The sequence below is a fragment of the Phacochoerus africanus genome, chromosome 11, assembly GCF_016906955.1.
Source record: "Phacochoerus africanus isolate WHEZ1 chromosome 11, ROS_Pafr_v1, whole genome shotgun sequence".
Lineage (NCBI taxonomy): Eukaryota > Metazoa > Chordata > Mammalia > Artiodactyla > Suidae > Phacochoerus > Phacochoerus africanus.
Genome location: NC_062554.1, coordinates 61,187,864 through 61,201,382, shown reverse-complemented (window position 1 = coordinate 61,201,382; position 13,519 = coordinate 61,187,864). Strand labels below are relative to the sequence as shown.

At 41.8% G+C, this 13,519-nt stretch overlaps 1 pseudogene; it reads left to right on the top strand.

The window, feature by feature from the left end:
• Positions 1–5,950: 5,950 nt before the first annotated feature.
• LOC125112143 (protein SET-like) lies at positions 5,951–6,873 on the top strand (annotated as a pseudogene).
• The last annotated feature ends 6,646 nt before the right edge of the window (positions 6,874–13,519 follow it).

Below are 13,519 nucleotides of genomic sequence, written 5' to 3'. Positions count from 1 at the left end.
TTCACAAATATTAGTAAAAAAACAAAACAAAACTTTAGCTCTCACTAGGCAAGAAATCATTCTTGTTCCATTCTGCCAAAAACACAATTCAGAGCCTACTGTTTTATAGAGATGGATAATTTTTTATTACTGTTTTACTGACTCATGGCTAACATTTTAGAAAAATATTGTATTTACTTCTCTATAATTATGTATGTCTTTTATTATGGGTGGTAGTCCCCAATCAAGAACTTAGGAGGGTAAAGGGAAAATTATTTTTCCATATATATGTAATAAAATAATACTCAGAAATAGAAAGAAATAAACTATCAATTCATGCAAAAAAACCATGGATGAATCTTATATGTATATTGCTAAGTGAAAGAATTCAGTCTGAGAAGGCTATGCACTGTGTGACTCCATTTATGAGATATTCTAGAATGGGTAAATCAGAAAGAGTAAACAGGTTATGGAGTGGGGGGCTGAAATAGTCCATGTGATATTTTAGTGATGGATACCTGCCACTATGCATTAGTCTAAAAAACAAAAAATAAAATCATTGATTTTTCAACCCAATAAGTAAATCATAACATACTCAATTTTATTTAGTCCATTTAGGCTACTTAGGTTATGGGAGTGTCATAGAGTGGAACAGAGAATCTGATTTGGACAAGTATGAAAAATGTTTGAGGGCAGGTTATGCTTAACCTAACCCTAACCCACCCAACCTATAAACACTAAATCTAACAATCCTAACCTCAGACCATAAACCCTCAATCCTAACACCTCAGTTATAATCCCAGACCCTAACCATCACCAAAACCATAGCAGAATGGAGGATGAGGAATAACTCTGTAATCTGTTGAATAAGCCAAGGAAATAAATCTTTATGATACTGTATTTAGTAATGGTTGTAATCTCTTGAATAGGCCAGGGAAATAAATCTTCAGGATCTTGTATTTAGTAATGGTTTCTTAGATCTGACACCAAAGCACAAGCAATTAAAGAAAAAAACAGATACACTGGATTTCTTCAAAGTTAAAATATTTGTCACATCAAAAACGCTATCCCAGGAGCTCCTGTCGTGGCTCAGTGGTTAACAAATCTGACTGGCTAGCATCCATTAGGGTGCAGGTTTGATCCCTGGCCTCACTCGGTAAGTTAAGGATCCATCATTGCCATGAGCTACGGTGTAGGTCAAAGATGCAGCTCGGATCCTGCATTGCAGGCTGGCAAGTACAGCTCTGATTTGACCCCTAGCCTGGGAACCTCCATATGGCACGAGCATGGCCCCAAAAAGAAAAAAAGAAAGAAAATGCTATCTGAAAAGTGAAAGGGCAGGACACAGAATGGAAGAAAATATTTGCGCATTATCTAATAAGAGTATGTTATCCAAAATATATCATGAAATACATTAACCAAAAAAAAAACGCTTAATTTTTAAAACATACAAAGGACTTGACCAGAGTCTTCTCCAGACAAGACATACAAATGGTCAACAAGTATATGGAAACATTTCAAATATCAGTAGTTGTGATAAAAATGCAAATAAGTACCATAATGCAATAACCTCTTCAAACACACTAGAATTGTTATAGGCAAGAAAAATTAAAAATAACAAATACTAACAACAATATAGAGCAAATACAACTTTTAAAAATTGCTTGTAGAAATGTAAAATGGTGCAGCCTATGTGTATAATACTTTGACATCTACTAAAAAAAATACAGTATAGTACAGTACCATATGGGTCAACCACCCCACTCCTAGTTATAAAGAATAAAAAACAGGTGTTCAAACAAAATTTTGTACATAAATATTCTCAGAAGCACTATTCACAGTAGCCAAAAGATAGAAACAGTTAAAATGTCAATCAACAGGTGAATAGATACACAAAATGCAGTACAAACATGAATTTCCACGGTATTCTGCCATATAAAGGAATAAAGTAAAATAGTGCAGCCACTGTGGAAACAATATGGAAGCTCCTCAAAAAGTTAACCATAGAGTTAATATATGGGCCATAAATTCCATTTCAAGGTATTTATGCAAAATATTTGAAAGCAGGGACTGGAACAAATATTTGTACCAGCATCATTCAAAATAACAAAGGGTGGAAGCAACCCGTGTCCATTGATGGACAAATGGTAAATAGAATGTGGTATATACACAAGGGAAAATTATTTGACCTTGAAAACTGAGGAAATTCTGACACATGCTACAAGGTGGATGAAGCTTGAAGTTATTATGCCAAGTGAAATGAGTCAGCCACTGAAGGATAAATTCTGTGATTCAGATGAGTCAAATTCAGAGACTGAAAGAATCTGGTTGTGAGGACCTGAGAGGAGTCACTGTTCAGCGGATACAGTTTCATTTGGGGAAAATGAAAAAATTTTGGAGATGTATGGGGAGAAGATTTCTATAAGAAAGTAGACATGGTTAAAGCCACAGAATGGTACATATAAAATGTTTAAGTGGTAAATGTTATGTATTTTTAGTCACAATGAAAAAATGAAGTTCTGATTAAGTGCTACATTGACATGAACATTGACAACATCCAAAGTGAAAGAAGCCATGCATGAAAGGCCACTAGATCACACACCTATCTTGTGCTTTAAATTCACCAAGGTTTCAAAGATGAGGGAAAGTCTCAGCAATGGTTCAATTAAAATAAAACTGGATTAGAATGGAAAAAAGACATTTCCAAAGAGTTGGGGCAGCTGGTAAACACTGAAGTAGGCCTGTGGATAAAGGAGGAAATCATAATGATTCCTCATTTTGGGTTTATGTGCTGGTCTCCTGAGAGAATGGCCCTGCTTTGGGTAAAACACACTAGAGTTGGAGTATTTTGTGTTAATGTGGAAAACTTTGAACTGCTATTTAAAAGTTTTTGAAGTTTGAGATAGGAGTTCCCGTCATGGCTCAGTGGAAATTTGAAATTTGAAATTTATGAGATAGGAGTTCCCATCATGGCTCAGTGGAAACGAATCTGACTAGCATCCATGAGGACCCCTGGCCTTGCTCAGTGGGTTAAGGATCCAGTGTTGCCATGAGCTGTGGTATAGGTCACAGACTCAGCCTGGATCCTACGTTGCTGTGGCTGTGGTGTAGGCTGGCAGCTACAGCTCCCATATGACCCCTAGCCTGAGAATTTCTATATGCCTCAAGTGTGGCCCTAAAAAACAAAAAACAAAAAAAAAATAGAAATTTATGAAACAATAAATTTCTTATCAAAACAACCATGTTAGGAGTTCCTGTCATGGCTCAGCAGTTAACAAATCTGACTAGCATCCATGAAGACACAGGTTAGATCCCTGTCCTTGCTCAGTGGGTTAAGGATCCAGTGTGGCTGTGAGCTGTGGTGTAGGCCAGCAGCTACAGCTCCATTTCGACCCCAGCCTGGGAACTTCCATATGCCATGGGTGCAGCCCTAAAAATCAAAAAAACAAAAAACAAAAACAAACAAACAAAAAACACGTTATACCACACCAGAAAAAAAAGACATCAAATTTGTATTTGACAGAACAATGTAAATCAACTACAATAAAAAAAATAAATAAAAATTGTTATAGAGGCCAAGCTACCCAGATCCAGTTCACACAAAGTAGTGACCAACATGTAGGAGTTCACATATTATTAAGAGACACCATGGGGAGTTTTTGTTGTGGCTCAATGGATTAATAACCCCCTTATCTCTGTGAAGGTGCCAGTTCAATCCCCTGGCCTGGCCCAGTAGGTTAAGGATCCAGCATTGCTGAGGCTGTGGCATACATCACAGCCCCAGTTTGGATTCAATCCCTGCCCCAGGAACTTACATATGCCATGGGGGTGGCTGAAAAAAAAAAAAAAAAAAGAAAGAAGGACAACATAGGAAGACTGCAATAGGAGACATTATGTCTTGGGTGCTGTAGTCAATGGAAATAATGGGATTTCTGAATTCTAGATATTCACATCAAAACCACCAAAAAACTATCAGAAGTAAAAAAAAAAAAGGGGGGGAGTTCCTGTCCTGGCTCAGCAGTAATGAACCCAACTAGGATCCATGAGGACATGGGTTCATCCCTGGCCTCACTCAGTGGGTTAAGGCTCTGGCATTGCTGTGAGCTGTGGTGTAGGTCCCAGACTCAGCTCAGATCTGGTGTTGCTGTGGCTCCAATTTGACCCCTAGCCTGGTAACTTCCATATGCCATGGGTGTGGCCCTAAAAAGATTTTTTAAAAAAATGAATTCAGTAAAACTTCAGGTACAAAATCAATACACAAAAATTATTTGTGATTCTGTATACCACATAATCAACCATCAGAAAGAGAAATTAAGAAAACGATCGCATTTACAATTGCATCCAAAAAAAATAACCAGGAATAAATTTAACCAAGAATGTGAAAGCACACTGTAAGTCACTGATGAAAGAAACTGAACAAATGCAAAAAAAAGGGGGGGGGGGGAGATAGTCTATGCTCATGGTTGAAAAGAATAGTTAAAATGTCTATTCTATGCAAAGCAATGTACGCATTCAATGCAATCACTACTAAAATCCCAACGGCATTTCTCATAGAAACAGAATAATCTTAACATTTGTGTGGTGCCAAAAGAGACCCCAATTAGCCCAAATGACCCTGAGGAAGGAGAACAGGCTGGAGACAGCTCCCTTCCTGACTTCAAGCTACATTACAAAACCATAGTCACTAAAAAAAGAGTTAAATTGGAGTTCCCATTGTGGCATAGCTGAAACAAATTCGACTAGGAACCATGAGGTTGCAGGTTCCATCCCTGGCCTCACTCAGTGGGTTAAGGATCCAGTGTTGCCATGAGCTGTGATGCAGGTCACAGACGAGGCTGGGATCCCAGCTTGCTTGTAGCTGTGGCATAGGCCAGCAGCTACATCTCCAATTCAACCTCTAGCCTGGGAACCTTCACATGCCATGGGTGTGGCCCTAAAAAGCAAAAAAAAAAAAAAAAAGTGTGGAATTGACACAAAAATAGGTACACAGACCAAAGGGACAGAATAAAGCCCAGAAATAAACCTATGGGTATGCAATTAGTCAGTTAACTCGCAAGAAAGGAGCCAAGAACAAACACCAGGGGAAGGACAGCCCCTGCAATAAATAGCATTGGGAAAACTGGACACCACACACCAAAGAGGACACTGTACACTACACCCCACACAAAAACTGACTAAAACACACAATTTTCCGCATCAAGCCCTTCCTCTCCTGGGTCCTCGGAAGAGACATCCCTCAGCAGTCAGCCAGGCATAGAAAGTTCCTGCCCACTTTTCCTCACTTTTCCTCTTTCCCTTCACCTGTTTCTTTCAGGGGCACCACCTCCTGGGCAGGTCTTGAGGAGACCGAGCTCCTGTTAGCATGGATTTCACCTCAAGTTGTCCTGAAACCCAGGCTGTCAGCGTGGACTCACCCCACGTGTTCCAGAAGCCAACGACCCCAGCTGGTCCTGGGGAGACGGAGCTCTCCTGGCCGCTGTGCACAGAGCCAGATCAGCAGGCAAACCAACAACGTGCACTCCTACATTGGGTCGGAAGTGCATCAAGCTACCCAGGCAGGTCAGCTGAGGCCCCATCAGCTGAATCCATTAAACTGTGGAAATTCACACTAAAATAGAGCCAAATATCCCATTACCTCTCCAAAGTAGCGAAGGAAGAATTAATTGAAAACTGTAGGGAATAAAATGAATGTAGACATATAACTTTAGAACTTATACCAAATCGAGGAGAAGGAGGAGACTCAGGGAGCGCGAGCAGCGAGCTGCAGCGCAGAGCGTGAGGAAGGAAGCCAAGTGGCCAGCCCGCCAAGGCTTCTGCTCCAAAGCTGGAACCCAAGCCTGACCTGCAAGCCGCCCCAGCTCCTCCCTCGTCCTCAGGCGGCTATGGCGTCGCGCAAGCGAGCCAGGGGAAGGAAGAGCCAGCGAGTGAGCACCTAGAGAAGGTGGCCCAAATGTTTGGGAGGGCGTGTGGCATGGGGGAAGCCGCTTCCCTCCCCCTTCGCCTTACCTTTTCTGCCCATCCCCCATCCACCCTCTACCCCCACCCCCATCCCCGACTGTGGAGAAGCACCACATCAGCCGCGCCGGTGGCCAAAGTCAAAGTCAGTAAAAAACAACTGAACTCCAACCTCCACCGGGCCCACAGGACCTCAGAAAAAGAACAGCAAGAAGCAATTGAACATATTGATGAAGTGCAAAATGAAACAGACTTAATGAACAAGCCAGTGAGGAGATTTTGAAAGTAAAACAGAAATATCACAAATTCCACTAACCATTTTCTCAGAAGAGGTGGAATTGATTCTCAAAATTCTAAATTTGGGGGTGACAGCATTTGTCAACCACCCGCAAGTGTCTGCACTGCTAGGGGAGCAGGATGAAGAGACGAGTCGCTGCATTATTTGACAAGAGTTCAAATGACAGCATTTGAGGATATTAAATAAGGTTACGGAATAGATTTTTATTTTGATAAAAACCCTTACTTCGAACATGAAGTTTTCTCCAAAAAATTTCATCTGAATGAGAGTGGTGATCCATCTTCAAAGTCCACTGAAATCAAATGGAAATCTGAAAATGGTTCAAGTCAAATGTAGAATAAAACCTGCAGGAAAAGACAGCGTGAAGAACCAGAGAGCTTCTTCACCTGGTTTACTAATCATTCTGAAGCAGGTGCAGGTGAGTTAGGAAAGGTCATCAAATATGGTATTTGGCCAAATCCATTACTGTACTACTTGTTCCCTGACATGGATGAAGAAGAGGAAGGAAAAGAAGATGATGATAATGAAGAGGAAGAGGATTAGAAGATATTGAGGAAGAAGGGGATGAGGATGAAGGTGAAAAAGATGAAGATGATAATGAGGGAGAGGAAGGGGAAGCAGAGGAAGGAGAAGATGACTAATCGAACACTGATGAATTCCAACCATTTTTAATTTACTCCAGTCCCTGGGAGCAAGTTGCAGTCGTCTCTTCCCCCCCCCCCAATTTTTTCTCCTCTTGTGCTCAGTTGCCCTTTCCCCTATTACCAGGGTTCTCAATTTATTTTAGAGGGAAACACTTTGAGCAGAATTCAGTGAGAAAAGAGTCTCTACCCCTTTCAATTCCAAATTCATTTTTATCCCTTCCTGTCTCAACAAAAAACTTAATGGAATCAACACCACCATGCTCTGTGGAAAGAAGGAAAAATCTTCTGCTCTCTTAGCTCTGCTGGAAGCTGGAGAGTGCTAGGCCCCTGTGTGGTAGTGCATAGAATTCTAGCTTTTTCTCCTTTCTCTGTATATCTGGCTGAGATTACACAGTGTTTCTACGTGAATATGGACAGTTAGCATTTACCAACATGTACCTGTCTACTTTTCCTTGTTGAAAAAAAAAACTTTAAAAAATGTGGTTATGTAAGGTTGGCAAAGGGTGTGTTTGAGATGATTGGGTGGGTTAAGTGGGCATTTTGATAACATGGCTTCTCCTTTGGCATGTTTAATTGTGATGTTTAATGGCATCCTTGCAGTTTAAGATGACACTTTTAAAATAAAATTCTTGGAGTTCCTGTCATGGCTCAGTGGTTAATGAACCTGACTAGGAACCATGAGGCTGTGGGTTTGATCCCTGGCCTTGCTCAGTGGGTTAAGGATCTGGCGTTGCTGTGAGCTGTGGTGTACGTCACAGACGTGGCTCTTATCTGGCATTGCTGTGGCTGTGACGTAGGCCGGCAGCTGCAGCTCCAATTGACCCCTAGTCTGAGAATCTCCATATGCCATGGGTGTGGCCCTGAAAAGACAAAAGACAAAAAAGAAAAAAAAAAGGAATTAAAAAAATAAAATAAAATTTTCTCCTAATGATGACTTGAGCCCTGCTGCTGAATGGGAGAATCAGCCGAACCTGTAGGATCTTATTTGCAACTGACATTATCTAATGTAATTTTCTTCCTGTTTATTTTTATTTTTATTTATTTTTTTGTTTTGTTTTTGTGGTTTGTGTGTGTGTGTTTATTTTTAAATTGTTCTTTTTGTTTCCCTGGAAAGGAAAGATGATGCTAAGTTTTACACATTAAAAGTGTACAGGTTGTTTTGTTACAATAAAACTAAATGTGTACACACAAAAAAAACTTACACCAGATCTACTCAAATTTATTCATAGACATTTAAAATGCAAAACTATCGAAATTATCAAGATAATCTGATTTGGATTTGGCGTGTAGATCATGATATTTGGGTTTTTACACACAACGCAAAAAGAGAACCCACAAATAAAAGAAAAATGTTGACTTTATAAAATTAAAGATGTGTACCTGAAAGACCTTATTCAGGAAACCAAAAGACTAGCCACAAGCTGTGAGAAAAATATTTGCAAAATATATCCAATAAGGTATTTGGACCCAAAATATACAAAGAACACTAAAACAACCTCATAAAAAAAGCAGGTAAAGACCTGAACAGATGCCTGTCCGAAGAAGACATGCAGACAATAAATAAGCACACATAATTATGCTCACCACAATCTACCATTAGAGAATTACTAGTTAAAATCATGCGATAATCATCAGGTACATCTACTAAGACTGCCAAGCTCAAAAAATATGACAATAACAATTGCTACTGTCAGCTTAAACACACACACACACACACACACACACACACACACACACACACACACACACACACACACACAGAACCTGAAAGTTGAGAGTTAAGTTTTATTTGGGGCAAAATTAGGACTTAAGCCCATGTGGAAAGTAACATAATGTCTTTTCTATCAAAGAAAATCTTGGTTACTCCATTTTGCTCTGGTTTTGGCTGAAACACTCCCTGTGACCCCCTTCCTCTTTACCTGTTTTCCCAGCATCAATTTGTTTCAATTAGCCAACTGGGAAGAATGTGTGCCCTGACCTGACCAATAGGAAGGAGCAGATAAATCACCTGCATTGGGGATAAATAAGGGAGGGTCCTTTGTTCAGTGCACACACTTTATGGAGTACCTACACCCTTCTGCAGAAGTAAAGAGCATTGTCAAAATCTCTCCTTGTCCACATGTCTCACTTTCTAACACTGATGACTCAAGCCAGAGTTATCTTAATTTCTAATAGACTTGCGGGCTCATCTGGGATTTGGGGTCCACTGGACCATGGACTTTTGAGTGGAGATGCATCCCACAGCCCTGTTGCAGTGGCCCTGAATTGAGAAGTCCACCATGCCTTTGAACTTCAAACCCATGGAGGGTTCTCGACAACATGGGAAATCACACAGTGACCAGGCAGCTTCTGTTAATGGAGCAAGGTAGGAAAGATCCTTGGTGGTCAGGGAAGGGGGTCCATAAGCCTCATAGTGTCTCAGGTGAGACCAGCGATTTCAGGTGAAATTGGAGGATCAGAACATGATCCTGGGCAATGGGAATTAAGTCTTCCTGACCTGTACCTCTACTTGGAGAATGAAATGGGGGGGGGCACCAAATTCCTTCATAAAGTCCTCTGGGATTAATGTTAAAGTATTGGGGTGACAATCCATGGATGAAGGACAAAAAGAAGGGAAAAGTGATTAAGTATTGCTGTTTTATCTGGACATGGACACCTATTTTCACCCCATCTGTCTTCTGGCCAAACTTTGGATAGGATGAGGATTGGGTCTGTAAGCTGCTCATTCAGTTTGTCCAGGACAAGTCACCAGGATTTCAGGAGGAAACTTATTATGCTCTCTGTTGGCAGCAGGGACCAGTGGTTTTATTTCCCCTCAGAGCATGGGATAAGAAGGGAAAAGAGGAGGAAACCCAAAAACATTCTGGGATCTCCTCTCCTCCATGGGACACCCCTGGCTCGCTGCCACCACCTTACAATCCCCAAAATGGTGCTGGTTCCCATCCAGCCACAGCTGCTGCCACTGTCACTGCCAGGGGAGCACAGAGGGGGAGGGGTGCAGAGCCCACTGCCCAGGTACAAGGGCACTGGCTCCAGTCATGGAGTTAGCATGAGAAGGGGAGGAGCACAGAGCTCACTGTGCAGGTGCAAGCACACCGCCTCCACTAGCAGAGTCAAAGCAGAAATGGGAGGAGCCTAGCACACTGCCACTGTTGGGGAAGTCAGAACAGGAGGGGTTCCCGCAGGTATAGGCACACTGCCACAGCCTGTGGGATCAAAGCTCACCACCTCAGCAAAACCAGTGGATATGGCAGGGTCTTATTCCAGACTTAAAAGAGAGTTAAAACAATGTCAGGAGGATATCCAAAATTTTCCTTTTCCCACTGCTACACTTGGGGATAGACACGAAGGGCCACAAATGCTCTTCCCACTAGGAGAGGTGCCCTTAGGTGGGGGAGGAATAGGATATGTAAATACCCCTTTAACCAGCACTGAGGTCTGAAATTTTAGGAGAGAATTGTGACCATTGCTGGAAGACCCATATGGGGTAGCAGATCAACTAGATTAATTCCTTGGACCACAAGTCTATACATGCTTTGAATTAATGCCTCTTTTGAGCATTCTGTTCTCTGAGGAAGATAGAGGGATAATTCAAAGAGCAACCATGGCTTCATGGGAGCAAACCCACCCTCCCCAACCAGGGGAAGTTAGGGCAGAAACAAAATTTCCCACCAAAGACCCTGGATGGGACAATAACCATGTAGTCCACAAGGGCCATATGATGGACTTGGGAAATCTAATAATTCAGGGAATTAGGGATGCTATACTTCAAACTCAAAATATATCTAAGGCATTTGAGGTAAAGAGGAGGGACCAACTGAATTTTTGGAAAGACTCAGAGTTCAGATGAGAAGATATGGTGGAATAGATTCCACTGACCCTCTGGGACAGGGCATGCTCAAACTTTGCTTTGTAACTAATAGCTGGCCAGATATTTCTAAGAAGTTACAAAAAATAGAAGATTGGAAAGATAAACCATTATAGGACCTATTAAAAGAGGCACAAAAGATTTATGTGAGAAGGGATGAGGAAAAGCAGAAACAAAGGGCCAAGATCATGCTTACATATTAACCAGAATAAGACATGCCAAGCTGAAAAGGCCCTAAGGACAAAAGTAAGAAAGGGTCACAATATCAGCCTCACCACTACCCAGAAACAAGGCATAAGGGAAAGGGGACTAGATGGCAAGGTGAAAACAAGTCCTTTAGGTGTAGCAAATTGGGACATTTCAAAAGGGAATACCCTGAATGGAAAAAGGAGGAGAAAACAATCCCTCTCATGTTATTTGAGGAGGATGAGGACTAGGGGGGCTCAGGGGCTTTCAATAGTAATTTACCAACGTAAAAATCCACAGATTCTCTACCCAGAGCCCTTGGTAAATTTAGAGGTAGGGCCATACCATGAAACTATGATTTTTCTTATTGATTCAGGGGCATCTTTCTCCTCACTTTGTTATTTGCCCAAAGGGCTTTATCCTTTTCATGAACAGATACTAGTATCTGGGGTAAAAGGGGAAGGATTTTCAGTACAAATTTTAGAAGAAACCAAAGTAAATTTCCAAAACAGATGTGCCAAAATATGCTTCCTTTTTTTTCCACAGGCCGGCACAAACCTGTGCAGAAGAGACCTAATGGCTGAATTGGGACTGGGCTTACAGGTTACCAAAAAAATTTTACAAGTAAAATTGAATCTTTTAACCCCAACATTGGAGGGACAAATTCAACCACAAGTGTGGGCATCAGAGGGAAATCATGAGGGATTTAAAGTGACCCCAATTAAAATACAGTTAAAGATCCTTGGAGAAACAGTCCAGAAAAAAACAATAGCCTATCCCACTACAAGGAAGGATGGGACTTAAACCAATTATAGAGGGACTACTTCAAGAGGGCCTCTTAGAACCCTGCATGTCTTCCTTTAATACCCCATTCTCTCTGTGCATAAGGCAGATGGGTCCTATCACCTTATCCAGGATTTGCAGGCAATTAATCAGATTGTTAAGACTAAACATCTGGTGGTCCCAAATCCTTATACCCCCCTGAGTAAAATTCCATTTGACCACCAATGGTTCAGTGTAATTGACTTAAAGGATGCCTTTTGGGCATGCCCCCTGGACTGGGACAGTCGGGACATACTTGCTTTCGAATGGGAGGACCCAGTAACTGGAAGAAGACAACAATATAGATGGACAGTCCTCCCCCAGGGGTTTACAGACTCCCCACATCTTCTCAGGCAAATTTTAGAACAGGTGTAGGGAGACTTTACACCCCCTCATGGGACTTGTCTACTCCAATATATAGATGACTTGTTACTCTCAAACACTGATCAAAAGAAACACAGAAGCTACAGTTTCCCTTCTCAGTTTTCTTGGGGAACAAGGCCTTGGGGTCTCCAAGAAGAAGTTACAATTTGTTGAAAAGGAGGTAAAATATTTAGGACATCTAATAAGTGGGGGTAAAATAAAACTCAGCCCAGAAAGAATAGAGGGGATCTTAGGCCTGCCTCTACCACCTACCAAATATGAACTTAGAAAGTTTCTAGGCCTTATTGGATATTGTCACCTTTGGATTGATTCTTTTTTTTTGGGGGGGGGCTATTTCTTGGGCTGCTCCCGTGGCATATGGAGGTTCCCAGGCTAGGGGTCGAATTGGAGCTGTAGACACCGGCCTACGCCAGAGCCACAGCAATGCAGGATCCGAGGTGCATCTGCAACCTACACCACAGCTCATGACAATGCCAGGGACTGAACCTGCAACCCCATGGTTCCTAGTTGGATTCGTCAACCACTGTGCCATGATGGGAACTCCTGGATTGATTCTTATGCATTAAAAACTAAAAATCTATATTCTAAGCTTGTGGAGGAAGGCCCTGATCACCTACTATGAAGCCAGGAAGAAATGCAACAATTCAGGGATCTGAGGGAGGCACTGATGGGTGCCCATGTTCTGGCTCTACCATCGTTTGAAAAACCTTTTCATTTATTTTTAAGTGTGGACAGGGGAACAGCTCTAGGGATCCTCACACAGGAACATAGGGGAAGTTGCCAGCCAGTGGCCCTTCTTTCCCACCTCCTGGACCCTGTCACCAGAGGATGGCCTGAGTGCATACAGTCAGTAGCCGCCACCACCCTCTTAACTGAAGAGAGCAGGAAACTCACCTTTGAAGGAAGGCTAGCCATGAGTACCCCACACCAGGTATGAGCCATCCTAAAACAAAGGTTAGGGAGATGGATTACTGACTCCCAAATTTTAAAATATGAGGCAATCTTATTGGAAAGGGATGACAACTTGAATCACCAATTGGGGCTTAAACCCTGCTTCTTTCCTCACTCAAAGGGAGCCCTCAACTCCCATTGAACATCATTGTTTAAATTTAATAGACTACCAGACCAAAACCCAACCAGATATATGGGAAATTCCCTTCCATTCAGGGAGACATTTATTCATTGATGGATCTTCTCAGGTCATCCAGGAAAAATTACACAATAGTTACTCAGTCATTGATGGGGAGACTCAATCAATAACTGAGTCAGGAAGACTCCCAAATGGCATGGGAAAATAGACTTGCTTTAGACAAGGCTGGCAAAAAAGGGTGGAGCCTGTGTAATGATTGGTATCCAGTGCTGTACATTCATTCCCAATAACAC